At 39.1% G+C, this 12,005-nt stretch overlaps 1 protein-coding gene across 15 annotated transcripts in view; it reads right to left on the bottom strand.

Moving 5' to 3' along the window:
• Positions 1 to 12,005, bottom strand: part of CADPS (calcium dependent secretion activator) — a 610,020-nt gene that overhangs the window by 114,472 nt on the left and 483,543 nt on the right. The gene's annotated exons all lie outside the window — the stretch shown is intronic.

Here is a 12,005-nt window from a genome sequence, read left to right as displayed (position 1 = left end):
AGATCTTCTTCTTCTGCTGTGTATGCTACCCATGCCTAGAGCCGACGGCCTCCCAGCAGACAACACTGTCCCAAGAAGCACACGCATGCACTCAAACTGTTGAACTGGCACTTTGGGATATCACAATGAGTTGATGTATGCAAAATCCGGTACAGTCAGTGTGGCAGGGCATGTTACTCATCATATTACCAACTTTATTACTTTATGTCTGCCCCAGTGGAAAGAAATCAGTAAAACTGCTCCAATGACTTAGTTTATAGAGCAGCACAGTGGCTTAGTGCTTTCCATAGATTTTCCATGTTCTCCTTGTGTGTGCATAGGTTTCCTATGGGTATATTGGTTACCTCCCATACTCCAAAGACATGCTGTTAGGTTAACTGGCTCCTGTCTAAATTGCCTCCAATATGTACAATTGTGTTCAAAATAATAGCAGTGTGTTGAAAAAAGTGAATAAAGCTCAAAATCCTTCTAATACCTTTTATTTCCATACACACAAATGCATTGGGAACACTACACATTCTATTCCAAATCAAAACATGAAGAAAAATATATCAAATTTGTATTGTTTCTCTAAAAAAATTTAAGAAAAGTGAATATTCGACTGTTCAAAAAAATAGCAGTGTTTGTATTCTTCTTTACAAACTCAAACATTCACTATATAAACTGAAAAATGTTTGAAGATTTTGCTTTCCTTTGAATCACTTAATGAATATTTAGTTGTAGTCGCACTGTTTCTGAGAACTGCTGTACATCTGTGTTGCATGGAGTCAACCAACTTCTGGCCCCTGTGAACAGGTATTCCAGCCCAGGATGATTGGACTACTTTCCACAGTTCTTCTCTATTTCTTGGTTTTGCCTCAGAAACTGCATTTTTGATGTCACCCCACAAGTTTTCTATTGGATTAAGATCCGGGGATTGAGCTGGCCACTCCATAACGTCAATCTTGTTGGTCTGGAACCAAGATGTTGCACGTTTACTGGTGTGTTTGGGGTCGTTGTGTTGTTGGAACACCCATTTCAAGGGCATTTCCTCTTCAGCATAAGGCAGCATGACCTCTTCAAGTATTCTGATGTATTCAAACTGATCCATGATCCCTGGTATGCGATAAATAGGCCCAACACCGTCGTATGAGAAACATCCCCATATCATGATGCTTGCACCACCATGCTTCACTGTCTTCACGGTGTACTGTGGCTTGAATTCAGTGTTTGGGGGTCGTCTGACAAACTGTCTCCGGCCACTAGACCCAAAAAGAACAATCTTAATTTCATCAGTCCACAAAATGTTGTGCCATTTCTCTTTAGGCCAGTCAATGTGCTCTTTGGCAAATTGTAACCTCTTCAGCACATGTCTTTTTTTCAACAGTGGGAATTTGCGGGGGCTTCTTGCAGATAGCTTGGCTTCACATAGGCGTCTTCTAATTGTAACAGTACTCACAGGTAACTTTACACCTTCTTTGATCTTCCTGGAGCTGATTGTTGGCTGAGTCCTTTCCATTTTGGCTATGCTTCTATCCATTCGAATGGTAGTTTTTCGCTTTCTTCCACATCTTTCAGGTTTTGTTTGCCATTTTAAAGCATTTGCGATCATTTTAGCTGAGCAGCGTATCATTTTCTACACTTCTTTATATGTTTTCCCCTCTCCAATCAACTTTTTAATCAAGGTATGCTGTTCTTCTGAACAATGTCTGGAACTACCCATTTTCCTCAGAATTTCAGAGAGAAATGCACTGTAACCAGCATGTACAACATTTGCTGCCTTCCTTCCTTAAATAAGGGCAATAATTGCCACCTGTTTTTCAAAGAATGAATGACCTCACTAATAGAACTCCACACTGCTATTATTTTGAACATGCCCCTTTCAATTAGTGATTTAATTACACAGAATCAGCAGCATGCATGTCATGACTGTTGGGTCTGTTGGATTTCTATTACTCTACTTCACCTGCTAGTAAATGATTTGCCATGTAGAAATATCATTTCTACCAAAATCAGTAATTGATCCGGTTAGTGATGTCTGACTGCTATTATTTTGAACACAACTGTATCTGTATGCATGAGAGGTAGGTAGCTCCTTGAGGGCAGGGACTTATAGTATATAAATGTACAATATGTAAAGTGATGCCTAAGGCTAGGTTCACATTGCTGTAATACAATTTTGATCTGACTTTCAGTGAGTATATGTAGTGCTACTTGGATGCAACTTAGATAAGGTTTGTACATTCTATGGTATGAAATCTCACTGGAATTGCACCAAAGTAGTTCAGAAACTCTTCCAAAATCACTCTGTGCTGAGTCGCATTGATACCATTGAAAATAATGTGATTTTCATTGTCATGCTATTCTGTGTGACTCAAGTCTCATCACAAATTGCACTAGTGAATGGAATCTAAGGGGTTGATTTACTAAAGGCAAATACACTGTGCACTTTTTATGGGCAATTTCTCCAGAGCTTGGTAGATTAGGGGAAGTTCTGTTAACTTCCATCATCCAATCATGTGCAAGCAAAAATGCTGTTTTATTATTTTCCTTGCATGTGATTGGGTACTCTTTACAAAATGAAGCTTCTTCTTATTTACTACACTCTGAAGCAACTTCACTTGCAAAGTGCACAGTATATATGCCTGTAAATCAACCCCTTAGAGTCCAGCAGTGAAAAGCTGCAAATGATCACTCTGCCAATCATACACATTTAAAATGTGTCCTATACTGATATGGAAAGCAAAAAAAAAAAAAATCACACATACAGCAAGATTTTTTTTTCTCAGCAGAAATATGCTACCCCTAGGGATGGCAGAATGGAAAGCAGCCAAACAGAGAGCAAATTAAATATACAACAGTGGAGAGGAAGCACTTTGCTGTAACAACGGTGTCAAAGAGGAAACCAACTCTTGATTTTGCAAGCTATGTACAAAATACACAGAAAAATTAAAAAGTATGCGGGAATTACATGTCTCTTCATCCAGGAGCATTATTTCCGATAGCTATATACTACTACTATACTACACTATACACTAGAAAAGGAATAAGATACTATATACTAAATGGGAAAATATAAAAAACTACAGGATCTCTTGAATCACTTTGTACTCTTTAAAATGTCCTAAATACTGTAATAATTCAAACAAGATAAAAGTGTCAATTGTAAAACTTAAAAGGATTAATCTATTTTCACATACGGGAAAAAATCATATACAATTTATAGACATCTTTTCAATGTTCAGCACTTTTAGTATCATGTTTAATGTATACTTACCTTGAAAGTTCTATTCTGTTTTAAACAAATAGACTATCTGGATTAACGTGAGTCAATATCCTAACACCTTACTGGGAAATACTTGGGTAAGCAACATCCACAGGATGCTGGGAGTGTCGGTGTCTCAGTGTGTGCCTCCAGTCTGCTGACAGAGGTGCTACCTAGAAAGTGCTTTACTAATTCTGGGCACACACAAGCCTTGAGAGCAGCTGGTGGTTTTCGCTTCCTGTGGTGCTCTAATTGCCTCAATGAAGGCTCCATCTGCTCCCTACGACTTCAAAGGAAAGTCAGGGTGCAAATGGAATCGATCAAGTGCAAACTGGGCTTTAAGCTTCAGCATGCGGAGAGGATAGGTGTCCCTGAGACTAAAGCCGCTGTGGGGAGGGGGTTCCCTCTATGAATATAAAAAAGGGAAAGTAGAAGACCCAGATCTGACAGATTTCGGTGTCCTTGTATGCAAGAGAACAATATCTTCACAGCACTGACAACCACATCACAAAAGGGATCATTGAAACTCGACATCCCTTGTATGGTAATACACTGTATTATCCTCATAGATCTTTAGATCGGAACTGCAATTAAGACAATTTTTCTTTTTGTGAGTTGCAGCAGTGGCTACAGTAAGTGCAGAACTAACATGACAACACTTAAGGGTAACTAAACCCATAATTCCCAACTTCTGAACTTGACAAATAGTAACAATATTTATAAGGACACAATGTAGTGCATGTTGCACCCAGTACAGATTCTCCCCCACAGCCCTAACCCATCTCAGCACAAACCACCCTCCAAGCCCCTTCTCAGTATGGACCCCCCCCCCCCAAGTATAGACAAGCCCCACAGCACAGACTCCTTGTCCCAACCCCTTCTCAGTACAGACCCCTTGTTAAAGACCACCCTCATGGCATATACTCTCCTCACAGCCCCTTCTCAGTACAGACAACTTCACAGTACAGAACCCCACCTGCCCCACTAGTATAGATCCGCCTTCAGTAGAGATTTCCTTTATCCTCACCACTATAGACCCCTCCCATCCAGTACAGCCTACCTCCCTCTCTATCAGTACAGGCTACCTTCCTCCCCACCAGTACAGACCCCTTTTTCAGTACAGACCCCCTCCCCACCAGTACAGACCCCCCTCCAGTACAGACTTCCTCCCTTCCTACCAGTACAGACCCCCCTTCTGGTACAAACCTACTCGGTCTCCACTACTACAGACCTCTCTCCCTTCCCACCAGTACAGACCCATTCCAGTACATCCCTCTTCTATCCTCACCAGTGCAGACCCACTCCAGTACATCCCTCTTCCATCCTCACCAGTACACCCCCCCGTCCAATACAGACCTCCTCCCTCCCCACCAGTACAACATCCCCTTTCCCCAGTACAGACCTCCTCCCTCCAGTACAGAATCCTTCTCTCCCTCCCCCTTCCCTCCAATACAGAGTTCCCTCCTCCACTACAGACCTCCTCCCTCCTGCACAGATCACTTCACCTTTTAGGTTCACTTGGCTGAAGCTAACAGAAGCATCCCCAGCTTGCCATATGATTGAGCTGCAGGAGAATTTGCATATGAATGAGCCGGTAAAGATAATATATATGCACATCACCTAATCAGCCTATTCATACATTGGGTTATTCATATGCAAATCTTGTGGCAAATGGCATATAAGTATGCAATGGGCACACTGTATGGGGGCAGAGCCATTGCCCTACATAAGACAGCAGGAAAAAGGTCAAAATGTGGGACAGTCCCATAAAATCTGGTACTGTTGGGAGGCAACCTCCTCCAACAGAAATCTGATATATTGCAGCTTACTAGTCCTTAGATGTAGTGGCTACATTATTTTTATCAGCTTTTCCCCCCCTTGTTTCTACCACTTAGTGTTATAATCCAGGCTGAACAGGTGACCATTGTGACTGGCTGTCACAGTGGTCACATGATCGGGAGCCAGTTCATCCATCTCCCGATCATTAGTAGAGACTGAGAGGAGTCTTTGACAGCTCAGTCATCGTGATGGGAGCATGCAGTGAGCATACTCTTTGCACATAATGCTCTGCCACCCATGGATGCATATTTACGTTGTGTGGGCCTTAAAATCCACCCTCTTTGCTACAGCACATATGCGCTACGTAGACAGCAAGAGGTTACAATCTGATTCTACAAGTTCCATTAGATCTGCCATCAATTATGTACATGCCTAATTTGATTTGTATTGAATGGATTCTTTAGGTTTGTTCTCATATTACATAGTTTTGGCACATCAAAAGGAGATTGTACAGAGATTGCACAATTGTATTGTATAGTGTATGTCCAGCTTACTACACACTATGCAACAGATTTAACAGGAAAGACGAGGCAAGACTATGAAAACGGAGGATGATAGATCAAGATCTATTTGATTGACTGTTTCTGTGGCTTCAAATAGGCTTTAAAGCTGGAAGACCAGAAACAACATAATATTCTGGATATACAGTTTAGGAGATCCCCTATATTGCATGTAGGTATATTTTCCTTTACTAATGACAGGATTTCATCAATGCACAATTTAGGTTTAGCACTGCTGAGTGCATATGGAACTTATGCTATGTGTGGCTAGTGTGCAGAAGGGAAAAATAATAGTTTTATAATTATAGTGTATCTTGAAGTAAAAGGTATCACATTTTTTTTACTTTTTAAGTAAATTATACTGATTTTGCTTGTTTCATCCAAGCCTGTTAATTACAGTAGGGAGATCCCAGACACCATCTGTATACTGAGGTGTAAATTTCCCAACTGTCTGTGGTCCATTCACAAATGTTTCTTTACTCCAGCTTACAAAAACAAAAAAAGTCTTCTACCACCTCATGTGAATGTTTTTCACCTACAAATATTCCCATACTAATTGAAGATTCATACTTTGGAGTATAGTTTAAGGAAAGTGGTCTTGCGATAGGCTAACCAATTTAAAGACACGAGGAAGCAGAGGGTATAATTATTATGCTTTCACCCCAGCAAATAAAGCAAGGTTTCATTAACAGGAGTCGGACTTTATTAAAACATTTTGTTTGGGGTGAAAAAGCACACGAGAACCTATAGTAATCAATCACAGATTACCTGTTATTAGACTAAATGCATAAACTGTTGAAAGGTGATATCTAACTGGTTGTTGGACTTTAAAGTGACCCTTTCACTGCAGTAAAAAAAAAAGAAGTTAAATCAGAAGCAGTCATTGAAAGAAGATTTTTAATATTTACCTTTACAAAAGGTCATGATTTTAAACTTTATTCACTTGAGCAGCTATGGGCACTGCTTGTATCTAACAGTTCTAGGGTGCTGTGGTTCCTACAGGCAGGCGTTAGGAGGACAGAGTAGTAACACAGTGGCTGGCGGGAGGAATCACAGAGCCCAATAGGGTACTGAGGATCTGACACACCCAGAATCATGTAGTTCTGCAAGAGCTTGACTACCCATCAGAAAGGCAAATTTTAACCTTTTTGTTGTCAACATTGTATGTCATGCGTTAACAGCAGTGCCAGCTTTTTTTACATTTCTTCAGATGACTGTTGGATTTCTGTGGGAGTGATTCACTTTACAGCCGCCTATTCACTTCAACATGTTTGGTAACAATGCTCAAACAAGGATTTCCTAGGTTCTAGGGGCACCAGACTTCATAGTGGAGAAAGGGCAAGAAATATTCTGTAGCTGAACATTCATTTGAAAGATATACAGGTTGATTAACTAAACAAATAGAGACTGTTCACTTAGGAATGTGAATGTTCACTTAAAGTCCAACTCCATGAAAGTTAAAAATGATCGCTTGCAGTTGGGTGTGTCCTCACCGCAAGGGTTTATGCTTATTTAGGTCTTGGGACATAAAAAAGATCTACTTACCCGATCCTCTGCTCTATTAGAATGGTCCCAGTTGTGTCATCACTCCCATGCTCTGGTGGTCTAAGGTCCTGACGTCATCAAGACCAATGCAGGGTCCATAGCCTTGCCTTGGATGTGATGACATTGCGGGACAGTCCACCAACAGATTGCCACCTGCCATGGGAGTGAAGGCTCAGGTACGTTAAAGTGTTTCTCCTCTCCTCTATAATAAATAAGCAGTTAACCCTTGCAGTATGGGTGCAGCACCACTGCAAAGGATAATTTTCATATTTCCTGGAGTTGGACTTAAACTCTGTAAATAGGTTTAAGCTGTCTTTTTTCTAATTTCCTTTGTATGTGATTGGGTATTTAAAGTGGCTAAGGTTAATCTTTTTTACGGACACTCATTTTTAAAAGTAGAGGGTACAGCCTCCAGTCCTTTAGTAAATCAACCCGTGCCTCATTGGTATGCCTGCCCTTGGGTGGACATTGCCCTCATGATAGTTTCCACCTGGTTGTTGGTTCTGTAGTGTTGGAATTTCTAGGACATGTGGAAGTTGCTATGGACACTATGTAACTAATGTATAAGACTTATAATCATTCCTACAGTGTTATGTTATTATTAAGTTTACTTTTGTTATAGTTGCTCAGAATCTCTAATGCTCCTGAGGAAGTGGAAATCATACAGCAACAAGGAGCTGGGCTTTGAAGTATTTGGGGTTACCCATTGTGTATTGATCTAAGTGTACTCCTAGCAGGGGACAGAGCTTGCTGCATGGGATCAGGGTGCACATGTTGTTTTGAATTTATTATGTTTTTATCTTGGGTTTTGTATAAAGGAAGATTGTATTACTATTTTATGAAAAATATGTTTGTTTGTAGTGGCTCAAAAGTCCTTCCACCATCTGTACAAACCCGATCAGTACTTAAAAACCCCCAAAAACCCATAATGTTCATTTTAATACATCAGTTTGGAAATAGAAAACTTTGTGGGAAGTGCTTTTACTGAACACAATAAATTTCAACTGATTTTGATATGGACTATAAATTCAGGAATGTCATAATATGTATTTAAGTGTCAAGATCATGTTAACTGATTTATTATATTTGACTGCACATGTAAAGGAATAGTACAGCCAAAGCTCTTTTGGCTGTACTTCTGTGGATCACAGGACAGCAGTTCGTTCTACACTCCTGTGACATGTTTTCAGCTGACAGTATGCTGAAGCCTGTTGTCAGCTGACGTCACTCAGCCAGTCCAGGCTGGGGAAAGATCCTGACTTTGGTGGAACCACAGTGCATAGTGGGGGAAGCAGGCATCTGACACACCCTGAAGTGTCAGATGCTAAAGAATATTTGGTTGGCATAGCTCTGCGGGAAAGTGACGACTGGAGTCACTGATGGTTTAACTGGCAATTAGTATTATTATTCCTCTTTTGGTATGACTTTTTTTTACTTTTTAAAAATCCAAGTCACTTTATTATTTTAAAAAGCTGCTTAGATACTACACAGCAGCTCAAATCACCCCTCTAGCATAATTACATTTGATCTGCAAACTCCCTCTCTGGACCCAACTTAATTTAGTGGAAAATACAAAATTTGTAACCTTATCTGGATACTTCCTTAACACAGACCCAAAATGACAGATTCCACTATGCTACAATCCATAAGGCAATGGGATCCTGTAAATATTTCTAGCAACTTAATCTCCTCTCGCTTTGCCCTCACAGGCATCTTTCATAACCCTTGACTTCTTCCTTCATTTGAAAATCCATGTGCTTTCCAATGGTAGCAAACAAAGGGTGTCATATATGATATTTTAGTACTAGATAATATAAAATCCTTTTCAAAGCTAGGTTCACACTATTGTGGGCCATGTGGCCCACATTTGCTCAGACACGGCAGCCTATTTTTTGAAAATGCAGTTTCCCTGTGGTTCCCGCACCCTCAATCATGCTGCTGGCTGAGGTGAGTGGGGGTGCCATTCAGAATAAATGGCAGCCCCATATGTCTTGTATGAGCAGCGCAATGTGGCTGCGGGTGAGGGAAGAGATGTGATTGCTGCAGTCAGCCCCCATAGTGTGACCTGAGCCTAAAAGAACACTGGAAATGACCTCCAACAAAAAAGTTTTGTTATACATGCAGATACCGCACACTAAATAATAGATTCCCACAAATTAACATTCCAAGCGTCTAATCTCTACCCTTTATGTGGCTTTCTGTGATTACCTGGGCTTTCTGTGATACCAGTATATTAACAAATATAAAGGGAGTCTTGAGGGACACACTAGACCAAGCAAACTGGAACTAAACTTGGGAAGCTACTATGAAATACTCGACTAACAATTTAGCGCAAGAAAATGTTTACACAATATTATCCCATTGGTTAATGAAACTGGAACGCATAGATAAGTTTGTCCTGGGTGCTTCAGCCTCCTGTTTTCACGGCTGTAGTGAACATGGTACTCTCTCACAAATTTGGTGACACTGCCCCAAAGCTAAACGCTTCTGGATCCGAGTGTATAACATGGTACGACTATTTTGCACTGCGACTGAACACAAAACCCTTGGGATGCCTTGCTACATATACCAATACTTCACGTATCCAACATAGAACAAAGGTGGCCAGTGTATTCACTGTGGCCAGGCAAACATTAGCGAAAACATGAAAAAAGCCAAATATCAATAAAAGTTAAACAGCAACTATTGGGAGCCATGGTGCATGAAAAACTCACAGCAATACTTAAGGATACTCACTCCGAATTCCTAAAGAATTGGACACCTTGGCTGGACCACAACAGCCACATGAATATCGATAGCTCTTCTTTTCACTCTGATATAGAAGTGAGGACACTGGAATGCATATGCATCTGGCCGGTACCCACGATTCAACCCACTCTTAATCCTCTCTCCCATATCCCACCCTCACCTTCTAACCCATTCTAAACTACTTATTCTCTCTACCTCTCCAAATCTCAACCTTCTATTGCTTCAGGCAAATACTCACCCACTTTTTCTACCATCTTAATTTCTTCTTTCTCTTTATCACCTTCATTTGACACTTCAAGACTAACCCAAACCTAGGTTCACCAACAGCCCTACATAATCTCTTTCTACTATCCTTTTCATATCACTTATAGTGCAGCATTGTACTATACAGACAGTGAGGGAATTCATATTAACCATAGAATCTCAACATACCCAGTCAAATGTACAAAATGTATTATGTGGATGTTTCAAGAGAACATTGCTTTGCTTATTGTCAATATACAGTATATATTTGTCTCAAGACTGCATTAGGAAATATTTTTCCTCTCCCCTCATAATTTATATGTACTACCTTATTTGCAACCCCCCACTGAATATAATCCTTGGCATGTCAATTATAATCTTGATGTTCGTTGAAACTTCAATAAAATTTTTGTGGAAGAAAAAAGCTGCTTTGAAATACATTAGAAATTTTTATTTTGTATAAAGTATACATAAATAATCCCCAGGGCTAGCTTGCCAGTTAAACTACAAGGACCTGTTGGACATTAAAATTCACTGAAAAAGTATACAGACAGCTCCAGTTTTATGGGCTCAGGATACTAAAATATGATGTAAGAATAGCTGAAGTAAAGCAAGGTAAATAGAGGGCTGAGTTGCTCAAATGTGAAAGGAAGAGAATTGAACCTTTATTCATTCTGAACATTCAATTATGTGAAGAACCTCTTTCCACTGCACATGATTGGATTTTTAAAATGAACATCACCACTCCCCTTCCCACTTCAGTAATTTCATTCACTACACATCAACCCATTTGATCTCACTTGACACTTATTAAATGCATTACAATCTATCTTAACTTATAGTGCTCAGAAGATGAAAATAAAGCCTGTAATTATGTTTCCTGTATTACATGACCCTATGGTCAGTCAAAATTGTCATCATGTCTTAATATGACAAACCATATGGACCATGCTCTTGAAATCCCCATCAATAATTGAATATTGCAATGAACATATATAAAAATATCTAAAAGTGCCCTGCTCCCACATAAACTTAAATGTAAAGAGCGTGGTCCATATGGTTTGTCATCTGATGTTTGGATTTCTATAAGCTGATAGACGAGCAGTTCTTTAAGGGGATTTATTTATACTAAAAAATGTATACATTTATATGTCTTAATAATGGCATTTTGTAACATTACAATTATGACTTCATAGTATATCTGCCTAAAGTGTAATGCTATATTTGTTTTAGTATTTTCTTGGGGTGTCTAAAACTTTAACTGGATGACCTAACTACAAAATGTATGTGTGTGTGTGTATATATATATGTATATATATATATTTTTTTTTTTTAACAGTTAATGTCTGTATGTTCACATGAATGAATGAATGAATGTCTGGATGAAATGCAAGCATAATTTTTCAAGATGAATTGTAAAAACTGTTATTTATTGCTTAATAAGTATCACCACAAATAAGTACTCCTGATGTATACTTTTATTATTACTTATTATTAACTAAAACTGAAATTTCTGTGTAAAAAAAGCTTAATTTTAATTTATATCTGTAACAAACACATGCAAATAAATGAATCACTTTTCATTGTACTATTTTGGTTTTAACATTTTATTTCTAATGAAAATTTAACAATTACAATTTAAGCTTCTGCTGCTGCATAACTGCCCAACATGATTAAATTCAATTAGGTTCCAAGTGGCTAGATTGCCGTCTTGTTCTTAGATGCCAATAATAATCATGTAAGTCTTCAGATATTCTTAACAAATCAAATTCATAATATGCCTCAAGAAACAAATGGAAATTTGTGACGGCGGAAAAAAAGCCTGTAGTGTATGCATACTTTTGCATATTTACAATAAATTAGATAATTGTCTTTTAAAAAGAGCT

The sequence above is a fragment of the Staurois parvus genome, unplaced genomic scaffold (genome assembly GCF_062004578.1).
Source record: "Staurois parvus isolate SC_StPar_1 unplaced genomic scaffold, SC_StPar_1.0 ptg000283l, whole genome shotgun sequence".
Lineage (NCBI taxonomy): Eukaryota > Metazoa > Chordata > Amphibia > Anura > Ranidae > Staurois > Staurois parvus.
This window is presented reverse-complemented; position numbering and strand designations above follow the sequence as displayed.